Here is a 24,842-nt window from a genome sequence, read left to right on the forward strand (position 1 = left end):
TTAGTGTTTGCTACTGACTAAGGAAATCAGTAGATCAAGCATATATGTAATTGTAGATGCTAAAAACATTTTACATCCAGCATGCAGAAAGCCAATTGGGAATAGACTACAATATTAACTATGTGACCATGAGCAACAAAAAGACTTGATTATTTTATTTATTGATTGATTTGATTCAGTGTCACTAGAGTTTTAACTCAAATTTTCTTTATATATAAACTAACAAACAAAACTGGATTTTGTATATTTAGTGGCATATATGGCATGATAATACATTACGTTAAAATGATGGTAAATCATAGCACTTCTGAAATGCTAGGATTTACCATTGGAACAAATAAAGGGGACTTTCAGTCATGAAGTATAAAAAAAAGCTCCTTTATTTATTTGCAGCGTTCTCCACACTGAGCTGCTAAGGCAGCCCACTGCAGAACGCTATTTGACATTTCCACCTCTTAGCCAATAGGCATGCGGGAAATCCGGCTTGGCAACATCTGACGGCAGATTTCCTGCACGGCTATTGGCTAAGAGGTGGAAAAGTCACCTCTCAGCCAAATAGCATTCTGCCGTGGGCTGCCTGAGCAGCTCAGTGCAGCGAACGCTGCAAACAAATAAAGGAGCTTTCAGCATGAAGTATTTTATACTTCATAACTTAAAGTCCCCTTTATTTGTTCCAATGGTAAATACTAGTATTTACCATCACTTTAAGGTGAGGATCCAAAACATAGTCAATAGCATTTCTACATTTTATTAAATGTGTGTTGGTTATGTCTTCTCGAAAGCAGTCAATGGTTGTAAGGGTTATAAATTAGTCCTGCATTATTAATTTCAGTTTATTTTTCAGAACATCCAAGCACAAATCATCTATAAGATTTTCAAGTATAGTATTTCAGGTTTCACATATCTATTACAGTTCATATATATATATATATATATACAGTATATATATATATATATATATATATATATATATATATATATATATATATATATATATATATATATAAATAAATAAAAGAAGATAAAAGAAAAATGTATACAATATGGATAGGTACTGCCCTATGATTAGAACCGTTGCCTTCCAACAGTCTCTCCCAAAAGCTGTAAATTCGATATATGTTGCAAGTAGAGGCACTGGTTCTTAGAAGTCTTCAGAGGATTCCTCTCTCTATTTCACAATTCTCCCAAAAGAGCTGTGTCTGTATCTGTTTAGAGAACATCACTTTGGCGTAGTGTTTCCAAACAACTTTGCAAATAAGTGAAGAATAGTCACAGAATAATATCAGACTAAAGGTTCCACAGGTGGCTCCACAAAACGGTTAGGAAAGAGAAAACAAAATTCTTGGATAAAAATATTGTTGTTTATTTGGCTCAACGTGTTTCAACGAATTTACTGCCTTTTTCAAGAGCTGTTAAAACTTAGTATGTCTTACAAAAAGTCATATACAATACCGCATCGCAGGCGGCCTTAAATACACAATCATGGACGATATCTGATACCTCAATGGTTAAGGTCAGATTTACACGCAATTATAAAAAAACATGAAAACAGTCTAAAATGATTATACTTAAAAATAGCACATTTAAAATAATTTAAAAATAATCATGTATAATTCAATATGTCTAAGTTAGAACATAAAAATCCTACCTAGACAATTTATTAATCAACAACCAATGAAAACACGTTATTTCAAAAAAGAGTAAAATCAACCAATCCTGAACCATTTTCAAGTAGTCCTGTGTGTTAAAGTTCCCAAACAGGTCCGTTTCTATGTATCGTAATCACATGGTGTTATTTATCCAATAGGACCTAAAAATTCATCATCTTTAAGGATGTGCCAATGCTTCTCTATAATCTTTTTAATAGTGAAATGTTCTGTAATGAATGTTGTTAGGAATCTTGGAAAATTGGACAACACATTGGGCTCCATGTACTAAGCAGTCAGCGAGCTACCCGCAACAAATCTCGCGTCAAAACTCGCAAACTGATATGTACAAAGCCGTCAATTATGTTAAAACTCGCATCTTTAAAATTGCGAGCGTACTTATCCGCCAAACCTCGCTACCGCTCCATTTTTCACTGTAATTAGACACATTTGACCACCAACTCGCCAAAAAACGAATGTACTAAAAAATCTATTTGTCCGCTCGCTACAATTTCCGCTCCCACCTCGCTATTTTTGCCTCGCCACCTTTTAGGTGGCGGGCAAGGTACAAAACAATAGGAAAGTCAATCTAGACGCCAGTCTAGACATATATAAAAGGCAGTAATATCAGCATTGTACTTACAGCATAACTGGCGTCTAATTTGTCTCTCATTTCCATGTACATAAATTGCGCCCAATTTGTCGACTGTAATTAAAGAGTAATCTATTTAAATTTGTATTGTTAGTTGTCAATCTTTATAATTATTTTTATATTAATATTTATATATTATCAGATCCAGATGAAGCCATATCCAAATTGTAAATAAATATTACAAAAATAACGCTCTGTTATCACTCTTCAAAAAATTTTGAACAATAATAAAGTTGTTTAGATAAGTTGAACTTTTATAGGAGCAAAATATCCCGCGACTACTATGATGTTCGTGACACCTTGCATGTCACGTGTTAATAATTGGCCAGACAATTCAACTGAAAGTTAAGTACCATCAGCTTAGTCGCGGCGAGCGAGGCGTCAAATTTATCAACAATCCGCAACTGCTCGCGGCGGGCTAGACTTGTCTATTTATTGGGGGAATATTAGTACATAGCGACAGCGGACACCATTTCGCCCGCGGCGAGTAACGGCGAGTTTATCCGCGTCTACAATGACGGATGAATTGACGGCTTAGTACATGGAGCCCATTATCTCTCTTTGTTTCATTCAAGAGGTTGGATCGCTTTCTCCCTCTTACATCCAATCTCTCTAGTTCTAATGTGTTATTCTTATAACCCTTCTCAAAAAATCTTTGTTTGAGCATGCCTGATTGACTGTTGTAATCATCCAGATTGCTGCAGTTTCTGCAAATTCTTAAAAACTGACCCTTTGGGACTGCTTTCAGCCAATTGGGATGATGGCAACTGTCATGTTGTATATATGTGATGGTATCACATTCTTTATAGAATGTTTTACTATGTATCTTGTTATCTTTAACATACAAAGTCTAGTCTAAAAAATGTATTTTACAGTTATCATGTTCAGGGGTTAAAATGATGGACATATTGTTTTTGTTGAGTTTTTCTACAAATTGGCTGAGATTGGATTCTCCTTCTTTTCAAATACATATCACATTGTCAATATATCTATGCCAGGACACCAGGTCCGCACCAAACTCAACTCCATGCCAGATGTTATTATTTTAAAAAAAATCCATATAAATATTGGCATAGCTTGGCGCGAACCTAGTGCCCATGGCAGTACCACAAATCCGTAAATAATGTTTATCATTGTACCAAAAGAAATTATGATGTAAGATAAAATCTATAGCTCTGATAATAAAATCCAAGAGATTTAGTTGTAAATTGGGGTCATTAGAGAGCTTCCATTTAACCGCTTCTATCCCTTTCTTATGATCTATAATGGAATAAAGGGAGGTAAGATCCATCGTTACCCAAATATAACTGTCTTCCCAAGTTGTGTCATTAAAGATTTGCAGGACATGTCTAGTGTCCTTTAAATATGATCTAGCCTGTTGGGCATATGGTTGAAGAAAATAATCAATGAAGACTGACAAGTTGAAGGTAAGCGAATCAATGCCACTAATGATGGGTCTACCTGGTGGTCTAGTGGCATGTGTTTATGCACTTTGGGAAGGAAGTAAAAAACTGGAGTTTTTGAATCTTCCCTATATAAAAAAATCAAACTCCTCTTTAGAGATGAGTTTCTGATTTTGTGCCTCTAATAAGAGGTTATATAGCTTAGAAGAAAACTCCCTTTTGGGGTTATTTTTTAATACTGTATAAGTGGTGGAGTCACCCAAAATTCTATTTGATTCTTCCATGTAATATTCTATATCCATAATCACTATCCCTCCACCCTTGTCAGCCTCCTTGATAATAATAAGATAGATTAGACTAGTTATGCGAGCTATAGGGAAATTAACAAATGTAAGAAAAGTTGCGTTATTTAACCCCCTATAGCGCAGCCATTACATGTTTTTCAAAACCCGGCTTGTGCGATGTGGTGCTTTTAAGCTCCATACCGCACCAAAAACAAGCGCTGTTTTGATGTGCACGCTTTCCCCATAGACATCAATGAGGAGAGCGGGTCAGAAAAAGTCTAACACCTGCGATCGCAGAAAGAAAAGCTCCGTAACACAGCCCCATTGATGTCTATGGGGAAAATAAAAGTTACGTTTAAACACCCTAACATAAATCCAACATCTAAACACCCCTAATCTGCCCCCCACCAACATCGCTGGCACCTACATAATGTTATTGAACCCAAATCTGCCATCCCCGATATCACCGCCACCTAAATAACACTATTGACCCCTAATCTGCCGCTCCCGGTATCGCCGCCACTATACTAAAGTTATTAACCCCTATCCACCTGCCCCCCAACATTGCCCATACTATAATAAATCTATTAACCCCTATTCCGCCACTCCTCGACATTGCCGCAAATAAATAAAGCTAATAACCCCTAAGCCTCTGGCCTCCCACATCACTACCATTAAATAAACCTATTAACCCCTAAACCGCCAGCCCCCCACATCGCAAAAATCTAAATTAAACTATTAACCCCTACACCTACCCCTAAACCTAACTTAACCTAACGTAACCTAACTTTAACATAATTACAATATAGCTAAATTAAACTTACAATTATTAACTAAATAATACCTATTTAAAACTAAATACATACTTACCTGTGAAATAAAACCTAAGCAAGGTACAATATAACTAATATATTTTTTAATGTCCTACAAAAGGCCATTTTAAGGGCTTTTGGTAGTTTATTGTAGGCTAGGGTGTTTATTTTATTTTGGGTGGGCTTTTTTATTTTGATAGGGCTATTAGATTAGGTGTAATTCTTTTTTATTTTAGATCATTTCGTTTGTTATTTTTTGTAATTTAGTATTTTTTATTTTTTTGTAATTAGATAGTTTGTAATTTTTAGAGTAGTGTTAGGATTTTTGTGTAGTTTAGTTTAATTTAATTGGTAGTTAGCTTATTTTAGTTTAATAATTATATTAGTTTAATTGCTAGTTTAAATTTATTTTTTTAATTTGACAGGTAAGTTTTAATTTAATTTAAGATAGGGAAATTGTAATTGTAATCTAAAGTTAGGGGGGCGTTAGGTTTAGGGGTTACTAGTTGAATTTAGTTTATTGCGATGTGGGGGGCTTTTGGTTTAGGGGTTAATAGTTTATTTTAATATATTTTGTTGTGGGGGGCTTGCGGTTTAGGGGTTAATAGGTTTATTATAGTGGTGGTGGTGTAGGGCTTAATAACTTAAATATAGTGGGGCGGATGGCATAATAGGGGTTAATAATATTCAAATAGTGTTTGTGATGCGGGAGGGCGGCAGTTTAGGGGTTAATAACTTTATGATAGTGGTGACGATGTTGGGGAGCGGCGGAATAGGGGTTAATAATTATTTTTAGTGGCAGCGATGTCGAGAGCGGCTGATTAGAGGTTAATAAATTTAATATAGTGTTTGTGATGCGGGAGGGCCTCGGTTTAGGGGTTAATAGGTAGTTTATGGGTGTTTAGTGTATTTTGTAGCAGTTTAGTTATGAGTTTTATGTTACAGATTTGTAGTGTAAAACTCATAACTACTGCTTTTAGATTGCTTTACGGATCTTGTCGTTTTAGGCTGTAACACCGTTTTTTTAGACAGAACGCAAAACTCGTAATGGCAGTGCTATGGGAATCCCATTAAAAAACGTCATTTTTAAGAGTGCGGTACTGACGTTGCGTTACAGGCTAAAAGGCTTGTGGTACACCTATACCGACAATACTCGTAATGGCTGCGTTACTGTTTTAATGCTGAAAATATCATATTTTCAGTGTTAAAATACGAAAGCACAGACTTGTAATCTAGCTGTATATAAATTTATCTAAATATTTGTATAAATCATTCAGTTGAAAAAAAAATAAACTTTAATTAAAATGAAGTACAACTATTTATTGAAATTTGCATGAGAATAAATTGATTGAAATAATAAAGTATTAAACACCATGAGAAGCTTTTGTGTGTGCTATTTCTTCTTGCATGTCCTCATATATGCACATTTTATTGAAGTTCTATCTGAAGAGTAAATGCATCTTTTATTATATGTTTTTCAATGAATCTTCTATGTCTTCAGTTGATGTATCTTCTATTTGATGTATTATTCATCTTTTAATTACTTCATTTTCATTCTAGAGCAACGTTGTCTAAGATACCAACGATAAACAAAATATACTTTGTATTACAAAAAAAAATATTTTCTGATTAAATAAAAGCTACAGATTTACCGGTGTTAAAAAAAAAAGAATCTGAAAAGAGAGTGATTACGATATAAACATCAACCTAAGACTAGCTGGTATTACATCACCAAAACTTGTAGTTCCAACACAGTCTAAGTCAATGCTTCTAAGACTCATTTTAAACTTTTATAAAATATTACAACCTCACTGTACAAAACCAATTGTAAAAAAGAAAAGTTAAATAAAAATGACGTCAATTCTAATCCACTGGAAGAACGTTAAATGGCTTTTTGGGATTGAAAACATTCTCCTTCCCAATATTTTAATCCACCAATTTAAATCACTGCTATTTGCGCATTTTTCATAATAGTTATGTTTTAGTGCATGTCCCATTCCTTTTGAAAGAAATATAGCTTTTTTATTGTGTCCTACTACACAGCACGTGAATGCTGCTGAATTGGCAGAATCTGTGTAGCAGCTGATCACTAGTATCTTCAGAAATATGAGTACAGAAGTGGTCAAGCAAGCAAGTTCATACACAAACAGGTCGTACATAAACAGGAAAAAGAGACAGATATCTAGAATGAGAAGGGGTAATCAAAGTTCACAAGCCAAAGTCCAAATCCAAAATAATCACACCTACTGCTGGCAAGATATGCCTGAGAGAGAGAGCTATGAGTACGGCTAATATGCCGAAACGCGTAAGCTTATCTTAACACTAAAGGGCATGTTTATTGTTTGTTGTTTTGTGTTACTGTCCCAGTTTTAATGGATTAATAAAAGCCATTGTTTCTTTTACTGCAGCTCCAAATCTCTTTATGTTCAATATGCCTGTGACAGCACCTTCAATGTGTCAGATATGTGTGAGTGAAGGAGAAATAAAGTTGCTACAAGAACGATGTAATCTTCATAGCCTCACTCAATATGGAGCAACTCTGATGAGATTAAAAGATTTTAAAGACACATGGCACTGGAGATACTGTATATGGACAATGACATATTTTAGTAAAAGTTTAAACAAGCACAAACTCACCCTAGATAATTAAAATGTGTAGTATAATAAACACTTCGATAATAAAAATTTATATAAATGAAATAATTTGTAAACATTTTGAAGCAGTGTTTAAAAAATAAGTAATTGCACTCCAGGGTTAAAATTGTAATATATCTAACATTACAGTATTAGAGAGAGGGTGTACTAAAGCATGATTATATTTATACATATTACTCGTTTAAAAGCCTAATACCTGTTCTTGTTGCAAAATGTTATTTAAATGGACATAAAGCAGCAAAACAAATGCTTTAATGCTAAACCCCTAGTTCAAGGGTTTGATTCTTTGTAGACATTCACTATGTAGGATACATATTTTCTTAAACATGCAACTTGGGAATTTACATTTCTTAAACCATAATCTTTTCTTACAGTTCATATCTTGTGTAATTTATTTAAGAGGAGTATTTTAATTTTATTTTTTATGTTGTGTATATAAAATTCATGTCTTTGAAACAAGCATTAGTGCTTATAGTTATTCATCTCTCTCTAAATTGACCTACAGAACTAAAATTAATCTAATGAATATGACCTTATATAGAATCAGAAATATGTCAATTAATCGTTGATAATGCAGTTGTTTGTCATCGTCTGGTTCAAACTTCCTTCTGCTAAAATCATGTTAAAGCATCATGAAGGTCAACATAAATCCTATGGAAACCTCCTATGGTGTAACTAGAAACCACAGGGCCCAGGTGCAAGAATCTAAGAAGCCCCCCCCCACCCAAAAAAAGGTGAATTTGATACATATCTTTTTTTTGTTGTTTTCAACATTTAACACAGAAAAAAATGTGAATCAGATTACATGTCTGCAAAAGAAGGTACCCTGTGCCCACAGTCTGTGAGATGGTCTGACCCCCTATTACTGTATATAGTGACACTGTTTAACCCACCAGTACTGTATATAGTGAGTTAGTGACACAGTCTGTAATCTGCCGGTGAGATGGCTGGCCTGACCCTACCCATCCCAGTACTTTATAAAGTGACCACAGTAGTCTGTGACATGGTCCAACCCCCCGTACTGTATATAGTGGTACTGTATAGTGACACTGTTTACCCCCCGCCCCCCCCCCCATGCTGCAGTAACAAGGTCTGTAATTTGCTGGTACCACAAACATATACACACACACACATGCATGCAAAAATACACACACAGTCACATACATACATACACACATAAAAACCAATGGGTAAAACAGAAACGCTAACCCCTGTAGTCAGAGACAGAGACACTAGTGAAGCATAACTTCACACTCGCATGATATCAGTGCAGGGAGTGGCAGGTCAATGTTTATTATTGGAAAAAAATGTATATATATTTCTCCAACATTGGTGTGTCCGGTCCACGGCGTCATCCTTACTTGTGGGATATTCTCTTCCCCAACAGGAAATGGCAAAGAGTCCCAGCAAAGCTGGTCACATGATCCCTCCTAGGCTCCGCCCACCCCAGTCATTCTCTTTGCCGTTGCACAGGCAACATCTCCACGGAGATGGTTAAGAGTTTTTTGGTGTTTAAATGTAGTTTTTATTCTTCTATCAAGTGTTTGTTATTTTAAAATAGTGCTGGTATGTACTATTTACTCTGAAACAGAAAAGGATGAAGATTTCTGTTTGTAAGAGGAAGATGATTTTAGCAGACAGTAACTAAAATCGATTGCTGTTTCCACACAGGACTGTTGAGATGAAGTAACTTCAGTTGGGGGAAACAGTTAGCAGACCTTTCTGCTTAAGGTATGACTAGCCATATTTCTAACAAGACCATGTAATGCTGGAAGGCTGTCATTTCCCCTCATGGGGACCGGTAAGCCATTTTCTTAGTCAAATATAAAAGAATAAAGGGCTTAAAAAAGGGCTTAAAAACTGGTAGACATTTTTATGGGCTAAAACGATTGCTTTATTGGGGCATATTATGCAGATTCTAGCTAATAATTGGCATTATAATCTTGGGGAACGTTTAAAAAACGGCAGGCACTGTGTTGGACACCTTTTTTAGTCTGGGGGCCTTTCTAGTTATAGACTGAGCCTCATTTTCGCGCCATTACTGCGCAGTTGTTTTTGGAGAGCAAGGCATGCAGATGCATGTGTGAGGATCTAAGAATCACTAAAAAAGCTTCTAGAAGGCGTCATTTGGTATCGTATTCCCCTCTGAGCTTGGTTGGGTCTCAGCAAAGCATATAGCTGGGACTGTATAGGGGTTAAATTTGAAAACGGCTCCGGTTCCGTTAATTTAAGGGTTAAAGCTCTGAAATTTGGTGTGCAATACTTTTAATGCTTTAAGACACTGTGGTGAAATTTTGGTGAATTTTGAACAATTCCTTCATACTTTTTCACATATTCAGTAATAAAGTGTTTTCAGTTTGAAATTTAAAGTGACAGTAACGGTTTTATTTTAAAACGTTTTTTTGTGCTTTGTTGACAAGTTTAAGCCTGTTTAACATGTCTGTACCATCAGATAAGCTATGTTCTATATGTATGAAAGCCAATGTGTCTCCCCATTTAAATTTATGTGATAATTGTGCCATAGTGTCCAAACAAAGTAAGGACAGTAATGCCACAGATAATGATATTGCCCAAGATGATTCCTCAAATGAGGGGAGTAAACATGATACTACATCATCCCCTACTGTGTCTACACCAGTTATGCCCACACAGGAGGCCCCTAGTACATCTAGTGCGCCAATACTTATTACCATGCAACAATTAACGGCTGTAATGGATAACTCCATAGCAAATCTTTTATCCAAAATGCCTACTTATCAGAGAAAGCGTGATTGCTCTGTTTTAAACACTGAAGAGCAAGAGGACGCTGATGATAACTGTTCTGACATACCCTCACACCAATCTCAAGGGGCCATGAGGGAGGTTTTGTCTGATGGAGAAATTTCAGATTCAGGAAAAATTTCTCATCAAGCTGAACCTGATGTTGTGACATTTAAATTTAAATTAGAACATCTCCGCGCACTACTTAAGGAGGTGTTATCTACTCTGGATGATTGTGACAATTTGGTCATTCCAGAGAAATTATGTAAGATGGACAAGTTCCTAGAGGTTCCGGTGCCCCCCGACGCTTTTCCTATACCCAAGCGGGTGGCGGACATAGTAAATAAAGAGTGGGAAAGGCCCGGCATACCTTTTGTTCCCCCCCCTATATTTAAGAAATTATTTCCTATAGTCGACCCCAGAAAGGACTTATGGCAGACAGTCCCCAAGGTCGAGGGGGCGGTTTCTACTCTAAACAAACGCACTACTATTCCTATCGAAGATAGTTGTGCTTTCAAAGATCCTATGGATAAGAAATTAGAGGGTTTGCTTAAAAAGATTTTTGTACAGCAAGGTTACCTTCTACAACCAATTTCATGCATTGTTCCTGTCACTACGACAGCGTGTTTCTGGTTCGAGGAACTAGAAAAGTCGCTCAGTAAAGAATCTTCGTATGAGGAGGTTATGGACAGAGTTCAAGCACTTAAATTGGCTAACGCTTTTGTTTTAGATGCCGCTTTGCAATTAGCTAGATTAGCGGCGAAAAATTCAGGGTTTGCTATCGTGGCGCGCAGAGCGCTTTGGCTAAAGTCTTGGTCAGCGGATGTGTCTTCCAAGACAAAATTGCTTAACATTCCTTTCAAAGGTAAAACATTATTTGGACCTGATTTGAAAGAGATTATTTCAGACATCACTGGGGGAAAGGGCCACGCCCTCCCACAGAATAGGTCTTTTAAGGCTAAAAATAAGCCTAATTTTCGTCCCTTTCGCAGAAACGGACCAGCCTCTAATTCTGTATCCTCTAAGCAAGAGGGTAATACTTCACAACCCAAACCAGCCTGGAAACCAATGCAAGGCTGGAACAAGGGTAAGCAGGCCAAGAAGCCTACCACTGCTACCAAAACAGCATGAAGGGATAGCCCCCGATCCGGGACCGGATCTAGTGGGGGGCAGACTTTCTCTCTTTGCTCAGGCTTGGGCAAGAGATGTTCAGGATCCTTGGGCGCTAGAAATAGTTTCTCAAGGTTATCTCCTGGAATTCAAGGAACTACCCCCAAGGGGAAGGTTCCACAGGTCTCAATTATCTTCAAACCAAATAAAGAGACAGGCATTCTTACATTGTGTAGAAGACCTGTTAAAGATGGGAGTGATACATCCAGTTCCAATAAGAGAACAAGGAATGGGATTTTATTCCAATCTGTTCATAGTTCCCAAAAAAGAGGGAACATTCAGACCAATTTTGGATCTAAAGATCCTAAACAAATTTCTCAGGGTACCATCGTTCAAAATGGAAACTCTTCGAACGATCCTACCTACTATCCAGGAAAATCAATTTATGACTACCGTGGATTTAAAGGATGCGTACCTACATATTCCTATCCACAAGGAACATCATCAGTTCCTAAGGTTCACTTTTCTGGACAAGCATTACCAGTTTGTGGCACTTCCATTCGGATTAGCCACTGCTCCAAGGATTTTCACAAAGGTACTAGGGTCCCTTCTAGCGGTTCTAAGACCAAGGGGCATTGCAGTAGTACCTTACTTGGACGACATCCTGATTCAAGCGTCGTCCCTGTCAAAAGCAAAGGCTCATACGGACATCGTCCTAGCCTTTCTCAGATCTCACGGATGGAAGGTGAACAAAGAAAAAAGTTCTCTGTCCCCGTCAACAAGAGTTCCCTTCTTGGGAACAATAATAGATTCCTTAGAAATGAGGATTTTTCTGACAGAGGTCAGAAAATCAAAACTTCTAAGCTCTTGTCAAGTACTTCATTCTGTTCCTCGTCCTTCCATAGCGCAGTGCATGGAAGTAATAGGATTGAGGTTGCAACAATGGACATAGTTCCTTTTGCACGAATTCATCTAAGACCATTACAACTGTGCATGCTCAGACAGTGGAATGGGGATTATACAGACTTGTCTCCGACGATTCAAGTAGATCAAAAGACCAGAGATTCACTCCGTTGGTGGCTGACCCTGGACAATCTGTCACAGGGAATGAGCTTCCGCAGACCAGAGTGGGTCATTGTCACGACCGACGCCAGCCTAGTGGGCTGGGGCGCGGTCTGGGAATCCCTGAAAGCTCAGGGTCTATGGTCTCGGGAAGAGTCTCTTCTCCCGATAAACATTCTGGAACTGAGAGCGATATTCAATGCTCTCAGAGCTTGGCCTCAACTAGCAAAGGCCAAATTCATAAGGTTTCAGTCAGACAACATGACGACCGTTGCATATATCAATCATCAGGGGGGAACAAGGAGTTCCCTGGCGATGAAAGAAGTGACCAAGATAATTCAATGGGCGGAGGATCACTCCTGCCACTTGTCTGCGATCCACATCCCAGGAGTGGAAAATTGGGAAGCGGATTTTCTGAGTTGTCAGACATTCCATCCGGGGGAGTGGGAACTCCATCCGGAAATCTTTGCCCAAATAACTCAATTATGGGGCATTCCAGACATGGATCTGATGGCGTCTCGTCAGAACTTCAAGGTTCCTTGCTACGGGTCCAGATCCAGGGATCCCAAGGCGACTCTAGTAGATGCACTAGTAGCACCTTGGACCTTCAACCTAGCTTATGTATTCCCACCGTTTCCTCTCATCCCCAGGCTGGTAGCCAGGATCAATCAATATGGAAAAAATATATCTGTTGGTGTGAATCTAAAGGATTCCCATGGAACAAGATAAAAATTCCTAAGATTCTATCCTTTCTACAAGAAGGTTTGGAGAAAGGATTATCTGCAAGTTCTCTAAAGGGACAGATCTCTGCTTTATCTGTTTTACTTCACAAAAGACTGGCAGCCGTGCCAGATGTTCAAGCATTTGTTTAGGCTCTGGTTAGGATCAAGCCTGTTTACAGACCTTTGACTCCTCCCTGGAGTCTAAATCTAGTTCTTTCAGTTCTTCAAGGGGTTCCGTTTGAACCCTTACATTCCGTAGATATTAAGTTACTATCTTGGAAAGTTTTGTTTTTGGTTGCAATTTCTTCTGCTAGAAGAGTTTCAGAGTTATCTGCTCTGCAGTGTTCTCCGCCCTATCTGGTGTTCCATGCAGATAAGGTGGTTTTGCGTACTAAGCCTGGTTTTCTTCCGAAAGTTGTTTCCAACAAAAATATTAACCAGGAGATAGTTGTACCTTCTTTGTGTCCGAATCCAGTTTCAAAGAAGGAACGTTTGTTACACAATTTGGACGTAGTCCGTGCTCTAAAATTCTATTTAGAGGCTACTAAAGATTTCAGACAAACATCTTCCTTGTTTGTTGTTTATTCTGGTAAAAGGAGAGGTCAAAAAGCGACTTCTACCTCTCTTTCCTTTTGGCTTAAAAGCATTATCCGATTGGCTTATGAGACTGCCGGACGGCAGCCTCCTGAAAGAATCACAGCTCACTCCACTAGGGCTGTGGCTTCCACATGGGCCTTTAAGAACGAGGCTTCTGTTGACCAGATATGTAAGGCAGCGACTTGGTCTTCACTGCACACTTTTGCCAAATTTTACAAATTTGATACTTTTGCTTCTTCGGAGGCTACTTTTGGGAGAAAGGTTTTGCAAGCCGTGGTGCCTTCCATTTAGGTGACCTGATTTGCTCCCTCCCTTCATCCGTGTCCTAAAGCTTTGGTATTGGTTCCCACAAGTAAGGATGACGCCGTGGACTGGACACACCAATGTTGGAGAAAACAGAATTTATGCTTACCTGATAAATTACTTTCTCCAACGGTGTGTCCGGTCCACGGCCCGCCCTGGTTTTTTAATCAGGTCTGATGAATTATTTTCTCTAACTACAGTCACCACGGTATCATATGGTTTCTCCTATATATATTTCCTCCTGTCCGTCGGTCGAATGACTGGGGTGGGCGGAGCCTAGGAGGGATCATGTGACCAGCTTTGCTGGGACTCTTTGCCATTTCCTGTTGGGGAAGAGAATATCCCACAAGTAAGGATGACGCCGTGGACCGGACACACCGTTGGAGAAAGTAATTTATCAGGTAAGCATAAATTCTGTTTTTTTAAGCTGGAGCTGGGCCCCCACCCTCGGCGGCCCAGTCGCAGTTTCGACCTCTGCATCCACTGTAGTTCCGCCCCTGGAAACTTCCGTAATGCATATAGGTGTATGTGTTTTCCTAATCATGCTAATAGTTGAAGATAAGCATTTATATGTAGAATATATGGCATACATTACTTGACACATTTTACTTACAAAACAGTAGCTGTTCTAATGAAATGGAATGATTTTGAAACCCAGTAATACACCTAATTATGATATAGAAACGCTGTGGCGCAAAAACAAGTTAAAGGAATAGTCTAGTCAAAATTAAACTTTCATGATTCAGATAGAGCATGCAATTTTAAGTAACTTTCTAATCTACTCTTATCAAATTTTCTTTGTTCTCTTGGTATCTTTATCTGAAAAGGCAAGAATGTCAGCACTTGGGTAGCACTTTCTGATTGGTGTCTAAATGTAGCCACCAATCAACAAGCTCTATCCGGGTGCTGAACCAAAAATTAGCTGGCTTGTAAGCTTTACATTCCTGCTTTTCAAATAAACATACCAAGACAACGAAGAAAAATGTATAAAAAGAGTAAATTAGAAAATTGTTTTAAATTGCATGCTCTTTCTGAATCATGAAAGTTTAATTTTGACTAGACTATTCCTTTAATTCCAACTTTCTAATATACTTAAAATGTAGTTTTAATAAAAATATATGAAATTATATATATATATATATATATATATATATATATATATATATATATATATATATATATATATATATATAAAAATATATATATATATATATATATATATATGTATATATAATGTCAGTTTACAAAATGTACATATGGAAAGATATTGGTAAGATCACTATTTAACATATATAAAAATAAATTCTGCATACAGAAAAAAAAAAATACAATGAAAGTCCAACGTCCACTAAGGAATAGATATTCTTGAGGGCATCCTCCAAATATTTTGACAAAGGAGAACCTAATAAAGAAAAAGAAACAGAAAAGACCTCTCACGTGCAGGACGTATAAACAAATGCGTGCAGCCCTTTAAAATTATACTCACTAGAGATAGCTGTTAAAGTTTAGCAAGCTGACAACGCGGTCCACTAACCTCTGCAGACCGGAAAACGCTAGATGATATATATATTGACCCAAAATATAGTCCAACAAACTTATCAACTAATCGAAAAAGTGAAGAAAATGTAAGAAATGTTAACTAACGTGTTTCGGTCACGCCCCCTGGCATTTATCAGCATTTCTATATCATATTCAGTTTTTCATTTTGCAGAATTTGGAAGGTTTTCTGCACTTTTCACTGTTGCTTTGTCCACTTTGATAGTTCACAGGTATTAGATCTTACAATTGTGTACCCAGTAATACACCTAATCCATGTATATAGTATAGTTTTTGTCTGGTTTTCTAAAGGACTTTTAAGGAAGTAAAGATTGCAGTTCCTTATACTAAATATACCTAAAGGCAATAGCTTAATTTATTTAAAGACCAATGTGGCCATTTTTTTAAAAATATTTATTTTATAGTATAATGTTTTAAAGTTGTTTTCATTTATTAAAGGGACACTAAACCCACATTTTTTCTTTTGTGATTCAGATACAGCAGCAATTTTAAGCAACTTTCTAATTTACTCCTATTATCAATTTTTCATCATTCTCTTGCTATCTTTATTTGAAAAAGAAAGCATCTAAGCTAAGGAGCCAGCCAATTTTTTGTTCAGGACGCTGGACAGCACTTGTTTATTGGTGGATGAATTTATCCACCAATCAGCAAGAACAACCCAGGTTGTTCACCAAAAATAGGCCGGCATCTAAACTTACATTCTTACTTTTTAAATAAAGATACCAAGAGAATGAAGAAAATTTGATAATAGGAGTAAATTAGAAAGTTGCTTTAAATTGCATGTTCTATCTGAATCCCAAAAGAAAAAATTTGGGTTCAGTGTCCCTTTAAAGTAATTTTAGTATGACGAATATATTAATGACATTATAGGGTTAAAGGTAAGCATGAGAATATACGAAATTATCTTCTTATGCTCATTAATTTTACATATCTTGTTACACACCATGTAATACTAGAAGCTTAACACCTGGTGTTAATAGATAATACTAACTCAAAACTAGTCCTAAGAGATAAGAACAGCTTGATGGTTAGAATAAGCTTACCATGACATTTTGACTGAATATTGTGCCTTTTGTGTGTCCCTTAAAATGTATATAAATGTGTTATTTATTTTTAGCTCAGGGTATTATAATTTTGTGTCCGGGAATTTTTATTGCGGCTAAACCATAATTGCTAGCAATAGGGGTGTTGGAAAATATCAACTGAGCTGATAACAATTGCTGTTATATTGGGATCTTTCCCTTTGCTTGTGTCATCAAATACCTTTATAAAGCATTTCATAGGCACTAAAAATCTTTTTCTTTTTTTTTCAGTGCAAATTATTGTGGAATCTATTTGTAAGAAATTTAGGGAAGGGCTAGGCAAGTTTTTCCATTTTCCCCGAGCTCCTATTCATCTGTATAATGAAGCAAAATTACTTTTAGCTAAAATTGCAATGCATTTTGATTGTTATCCAACTTAAATTTAAAAAATTTCAGGAGGTTTTAGAAGATTAAAGTAAATGCACATGAAAAAAATTATGAAGGTGATGAGAGTAGGTCTAAGAGAAAGTTTAAAAAAAAAATACCATTGTGTTCACATCCATTAAATAGTTATGATATAGAAACTCTAGGCAGTTCAAATTTATGATTGAACTTTACACAATACATCTACAAAGAGTAAAAATGTAAAGAATAATCCAGTTCACCTAAATTGTTGGTACTTAAAATATTGGCAGAAATTAATGAGTAGGAATCGAAGACATGAACAAGTCTAGGATACCTTTATGGGAAAATTGTAACCATAATCACAAGCAACAAATGGCTTATACACCTCTAAATAATTGTTAATATTTCAAAAACAAATCAAAGAAAAAAGAATAGAATAAGTTTGCATGAATTTTTTTTTAAATTAGAAGTTCAGCAGTAATTTGCTTAAACGGACATTAAACACCTCAAAATATAAATATAAATTGTTTAATTACATTTAATAAAACAACTTTGCAATATACTGTCATTGTTTATTTTATTTCTCCTTTCCCGTAATTTAATTCTGAATATTGTGGACTTTCCAATTCATGTTAAACATGGAAGTGCAGCCTATATTCCTTACAGTTATTGGTTGCACACTCTATTGAGCCATTTATAACCTTTCTTGATTGGCCTCAGTAGAAAAGGCAACCTAAGTTACAATATGGCAGTGCCCACTGCTTTACGGACATTAACTTTACCCTTATTCTTTAATATTTATATAAATAATATAATTTTAAAAAAATACATGAAAAATTATTATCAGACTAATCTGTGCTCTGAATACATAAATCAAGCAATGATTTATTTAGTGTTTAATGTCCCTTTAAGAATGTGTATAGAAAATAGTTGTTGCTGTAAAGAATTTACTTCCAATAGAGTTGGTAAGGACATAAACAGATATCATAATGAGATATTAAGATTACTCTTCAACATAAAATATAGGCATACTTGATGGGCCTTCAGGTTCTTATTTACCATACAAGGCTTATATTTGTTGTCAATAATAGCTCTTTTTTATTTATTTTGTCTTATCCCACCTGTCTTCTCAATGCTCTTACCTGACGCCGGGGCTACTGATATTAGCCACGAATATCAGAAGCTAGTATAATTAGTATAATCTCATTACAGTATCATATGGTGGTAGTCTACTGTGGGATATTAACACTAGGGGGCATCCTTCTTTTGTTTTTTTTGTGTATACCCATAACTCCCCAGCTCAAATGGATTAAATAATAACTTTATATGCACAATTTTTGGGGCACTTGCTCCTACTGAGCAAGTGTAAAAGTTCACAGACTACATGTATATGAGTCTGTAATTGGCTGATGTCTGTGACATGATACTGTACTCTTTTGATTGTGCTTTCGGGAATTATGCAATACTATACTATTTAATGGTTCTTTAAAAAGACAAATTGACATTGATTTCACAACCGCTACATATATTTGTAATTGTTACTACATCACAATATGAAATACTGTACTTTCAAAATGGCATCTATTACTCACATATTTTATATTTAAATATTTGAAAACTTATACAAATGATTTTGACAGTGCACAGACACCCCATTCAGCAAAAAGCCACGGGTGCTTAATGATAAAAATCACATTTTAAATAATGTGAATAGTGTAAATTAAAATTACACTAAAGGGATACTGAACCCCAATTTTTTTCTTTCATAATTCAGATAGAGCATGCAATTTTATGCAACTTTCTAATTGACTCCTATTATCAAATGTTCTTCATTCTCTTGATTGCTTTATTTGAAATGCAAGAATGTAAGTTTAGATGCCGGCCCATTTTTTGTGAACAACCTGGGTTGTTCTTGCTGATTGGTGGATAAATTCATCCACCAGAGTCCTGAAGCAAAAAAGCTTAGATACCTTCTTTTTAAATAAAGATAGCAAGAGAACGAAGAAAAATTGATAATAGAAGTAAATTACAAAGTTGCTTAAAATTGCATGCTCAATCTGAATCACAAAATAAAAAATTGGGTTCCGTGTCCCTTAATGCAAAAATTAAATACATAGAGACATTGTAAGAAGGAATTTCTACAAAGGTTTCCGATGTTGCAGTTGTGGTCTATGTTTTTTCATGATTCTATTAGTTTTTGTGTTATGAGACATTATATATAACTGACCAATTAATATAGTTTAAATATTTACATTTTAGAATCAACCATAGTATTAAAAAAGAGATATGACTATAGCCAAAATAAATTTAGATTATTATATATAAAGCACATCTAAAATGGCATCAATGTGTTCTTCTATGCACAAAAACAAATGCTCCTTTGTAAAAAGTCTTTAAATAGTGTGAAAATAAAACCTAAGAGGACAGTTTTGTGGTTTATGAAGTCCTGTATGAGCAGTCACAATCACCTAGATTACGAGTTTTGCGCTAAACAGTGTGCGAAACTAACGCCAAAAAAGTTGCGTTATTTCACTCTCCATAGCGCTGCCATTACGAGTTACTGAAAAGCCTCCTTGTACGTGCGATATGGTGGCATGCGCTCCATACCGCACAAAATCCAAGGGCTGCTTTAATGTGCTTGTGCACGCTTTCCCCCATAAAAATCAATGGGAAGAGAGTGTTAGAAAAAAAACTAGCAGGATTTCAGCAGCTCTCATCCTATTGGCTGTTTTCAACAGCCAATAGAATTTCAGAAGCTCTCATCCTATTGGCTGATTTGAATTTGAAGAATCAAATCAGTCAATAGGAATGCAAGGTACACCATTTTGAAACAGCTTCCTTGCATTGAAGCTTCAGTGTACGACGGGGACCGTATGAAGAGGACGCTCCACACTGGATGTCTTTGCTGCTTCGCTCCGCATCGCCTTTATGAACATAGAAGACGCCCCAGTGATGGATAAAGATGTCGCCGCCTGGATGAAAACTTCTCGCCGCCTGGATGGAGATGGATGTCTAGACTTCAGGAAATGTGAGTAGATATTCTGGGGTAAGTGTTAGGTATTTTTTATTTTTTGGGGTGTTTTTTTCAGATTAGGGTTTGGGCAATTTGAAAAAGAGCTAAATGCCCTTTAAAGGGCAATGAAAAAGAGCTGAATGTCCTTTTAAGGGCAATGCCCATACAAATGCCCCTTTAGGGGCAATGGGTAGCTTAGGTTTTTTTTAGAGTTAGGTTTTTTATTTTGAGGGGGTTGGTTGGGTGGTGGGTTTTACTGTTGAGGGGAGTTTGTATTTTTTTATAGGTAAAAGAGTTGTTTAATTTAGGGCAATGCCCTACAAAAGGCCCTTTCAAGGGCTATTTATAGTTTATTGTAGGCTAGGGGGTGTTTTTATTTTGTGGGGGCTTTTTATTTTTATAGGGCTCTTAGATTAGGTGTGAAATAGAAGAAAGAGAGGGGCACCTCATGTGTAGAATCACCAAACCAAAAAAGCCAAAGCTTATGCAATCAAGCCAAATTGGTACTCACATTTAAAATAAGCACCCCAATGTGCTAATGGAAGCAGACTGACATAATATAGTGTGTCAGTAAACCCACTCCAGGATATCCCCGCCAGGTGTGTCTGTAATGGAGAGTCAAGACAACAAATGTGCAGATCAACCGAATAGATGGAACAATGGAGATAATTATGCCAAATGGGTACTCACAATGTCCAATAAAACACCTATGTGCTGGTAGATGCAGACTGATAATTTTAGATTTGGGCGTATCAGCTCACCCACTCCAGGTGTTACCAACGATATGGTCCAAAAACAGGATAAATGCACAAACAGCCCAATATTGGGAAATGATAGGTAAGGTAGAAACCACTACCTATATGTAAACATGTGTATACATGCCTGAGGAAACGGCCCTTCAGTGCAGAGAAATGCATTGCATTAGAGGGGATTATCCCCTTGACCACTACTTGTTGTTATTATTATATTCTTTTAATATTTTAATTTTTAATTTCAATTTAAGTATAGTGGTTTCTACCTTACCTCTCATTAGGTTATCACAAACTAATATTTTTAGCGTTAATGTTATTATTGCTCGAGAACAAACGTTAATAATGAACTTGTAATACGAGTTCACTTGACTTTGAAAATATAGGGTGCGTTAGTTATCGAATGTTCGCATAAGCGAATTTGGCATATGTTTTATAACACCCCAATTGTAATACGGGTTCCATCATTAAAATGTTTTGTTTGCACTACTTACGATAATAATTGAACTCAACTTGTAATCTAGGCAATTATAGCTAAGAGAGCTGCAATGTACGAAATATATAATATTACAGTACACACAAAAAAATATTTATCTAAGCTATAAAATATTTTTCTGTTGACTAAAACATAATTTGACAAAGAACAAACTTTTGCATATTATTCTCTTTTTTTTGTTCTTTGGAGTCAAATGACAATTGCTGTCCTTGAAATGCATTAATATGAGAACCTAACCCTACATTTTTTCATGAAAATTTTCAGCACATAAAGTACTAATTTCAAAAGAGCCCACAGGCCAGGAACAGAAACTGCTGCGCTCAAGTGTCAAAATACCTTTTTTCAAAAGGCCTTCACTTACTGTGGATTAAACACAATGGCCTTAAAAAATAATTGTATTCATTGTTAAAATAATAAATTCAGTTATGTAACATACTTAAATCTTGTGTTAACACTTTATTTAAAACTGTTATAATTTCTTTCTTTTTATCTTTGATACAATCAATAGAGCAGAATATTTTAAAGTGATAGGCGTAGATTTAACAAACAGCGGATGCTGCATTCTACACCCGAAGTTTCAGGACTACCTGAAACTTAAAGGGACATGAAACCCAAAATTTTACTTTCATGATTCATTTAAAGAAAACTATTTTAAACTACTTTCTAGTTTACTTCTATTATTTCATTTGCTTCCTTCTCTTGTTATCCTTGGCTGAAAGATTTATCTTGGCAAGCTCAAGAGCAGCAAAGAACCTAGGTTCTAGCTGCTTATTGGTGGCTGCATATATATATATATATATATATATATATATATATATATATACTGATTGTCATTGGCTTACCCATGTGTTCAGTTAGAAACCAGTAGTGCATTGCTGCTCCTTCAACAAATGATACCAAGAGAATGAAGCAAATTAGATAATAGAAGTAAATTAGAAAGTTGTTTAACATTGTATGATCTAAATCATGATAGAAAAATGTTGGGTTTCATGTCTCTTTAAATTAAGAAGCAGCAGTCGTAAGACACTCCTTAACTTGTCCACCACCTTTTAGGTTGACAGACTTCAATCATCCCGATCTGATCCGATTGGGATGATTTACACTCCCTACTAGCAGCCGATTGGCCCCCGAATGTGCAGGGGGTGGCATTGCACAAGCATTTCACAAGAATCATGTCCACCCGGCATTTGATAAATGGTCCCCATAGTATCTTTTTTTTGTCCATAGTAGACCTGTGTGTCAAGGTGTATTGGGAATCGTCAGTATCACATCATTCTCTGATAACATATATCTTCTGGGTTATTATTACTTGTTAATATAATTTTAAAACATTGTTGATTTCCAAATGGTAAAAAAGAAATAATTTATAGGACAATAAAACAATTAGATACAAAAGTTTCTTAGATGGAAGAAGCCTTCACCTCACTCATTAAGAGGTATAAATCAGGCATGTAACATAATAGAGTACATTTAAATCAAAGTCTAAATAAGCTTCTGTTTCTTTGAAATTCTGCATGTGTTATTTTTTAGTTTGTACTGGATGAAGACACATTACTTTACATTAATACATTACAAAAAGTTTTTTTTTTTTTTAAGTATCAGGCATGCCTAGTACCAAAAAATTCACCTGACCTGAAACTTCGGGAGTGAAGTTTCAGGTCTGCCTGAAATTTAAGTTAAGAAGCAGAAGTCGTATGCTGTTGGCATTTAGCGATCATGTCCGTCTGACGTTAAATAAATGTTTGGGTATCTGAACATGTACATTTGAGAAAACTACCAGTTTCAGAAGCTCCATTGAATAAGAATAGAAGTTCAATTTATTAGGAGTAATTGATAGAGATTTTTTTAAATATTTCCAATCCCGAAAATTTTATCACAGACACGACATTACCTGAATGATTCAGGCTGAATCTAAATCCATTGGAAACTGCTGCCTTGTACTTGCACACCTATAGTAAATAAGGGCAGGTTTATTTGTCCCTGATATATACAGTTTTACGTTTGTAGATGCATTTGACCCTCATTGACCTCTGAATCACTTAAAGGGATATTAAACAGTGCTCCTTTGGTAAAAACAAATATATTTATTCAAAATAAACATAAAACAATTGTGTAAAAAATAGCAAACTTACCTGTTTTCTTGCAAAATTAGCACTTATCATTTCTCACTGTAGCCCCTGCCCCCAGAGAGATAAGAGTGGAACATTTCAACAAGATCTGAGTATGAGCAAATCAGACTCCCTGTTTATCTAGTCTATTCCCTTAATACTAAACCAACTCTGGAAATGTTATGACATCATGCTAGATAAGCTAGCTTTCTTTAGAGATTACTGCCCTCTTGTAGGGCTGTGACAGGAAGTAATGGATACAAATGAAGCTTGAAAAAACAAATAAAAGGTGAAATCCTACTAAATAGATGAATAATGACTTCCAGTGGGCGGGCTTAGCAACAGGCAGCACGGAGTGAGAGCTCCGTTAACCACAGGTTAACCAACAGGTTGCTGTAGCCCCGCAATTCACCTCTGTGATCGAGTAAAACAATCTGGAGCTGTCAGAGAGTAAGTGGAGATAGAGGACTGTGAGAGGGAAGCCTCCCTCGCTGCAGAGAAGTGACGGAAACAACTTTTGCCGCAGCTAATGGCGGCCGCCATCTTGGATACATAAAAGTGCTGCGCAACAGTCTGGAAGGAGCCACATAAAAACAAAAAAAACAAAAACGGTGAAGGTAATCAGACTCTGAAATAAGAGACAATAATGTTTTAAGCTGCCAACTTGTACTGACTGAAGCAAGAGGGACACTATTAGTAACGCTCATTGAAAACAACACTAAGCAGTAAAAGGCCTGCTGTAACTCACAGAACAGCACCACCTGTGTCATCTAGACTGCATTGATTACCACATTGTTAATATCACAAGGGGTAAGAGTCTTCACAATTATACATTTGTCGTCTGAGATTCTTTATGAGAGTAGATCACTACTTTACAAGCTCACCAAAGAGCTGCAGAATGGCCATGGCATCCAAATCAAAACACACATATAAGAGAACAAAGCATGCAGCTGAGGTTCATAGCAGCCCACACTCCCCCCTAAAGGAAGAGACACCCGCAGATGCTACATACCCTATAGTGAAACAAATGACAGCCTTATTCCTACCTAAGATGGATCAGCTACAGACTGGGGTGGATGCTTTGGCTTCTGAGGTAAAAAAAATTATCACAATGTTTGGGGCATGCAGAGCAGCACATCTCAGACGTGGAAGACAGAGCCAATGAAACTCAGGACACAGTGCAGAGATTGGACAGGCAGGTGAAATTCCTTACAGATAAAGTGGAAGACTTGGAGAATCGGTCCCGCTGCAACGATTTGCAGCTGGTGGGTTTACCAGAATCAGTTTTAATCAAGGAACTTTTGGACTTTGAACAGAAACAACTGCCAATCCTGTTGAACATCCCTGCTGCAGCGTTGCCAATAGTGGTGGAGTGTGTTTACCGAATTGGCACGGAAAATTCAACCACAGACCGCCTGGGCCCCAGACAAGTGATATTTAAATTGCTTAATTATCAAGCAAAGCTGGCCATTCTGCAGGCCTACCG

The sequence above is a fragment of the Bombina bombina genome, chromosome 4 (genome assembly GCF_027579735.1).
Source record: "Bombina bombina isolate aBomBom1 chromosome 4, aBomBom1.pri, whole genome shotgun sequence".
In the NCBI taxonomy this organism is placed as follows: Eukaryota; Metazoa; Chordata; class Amphibia; order Anura; family Bombinatoridae; genus Bombina; species Bombina bombina.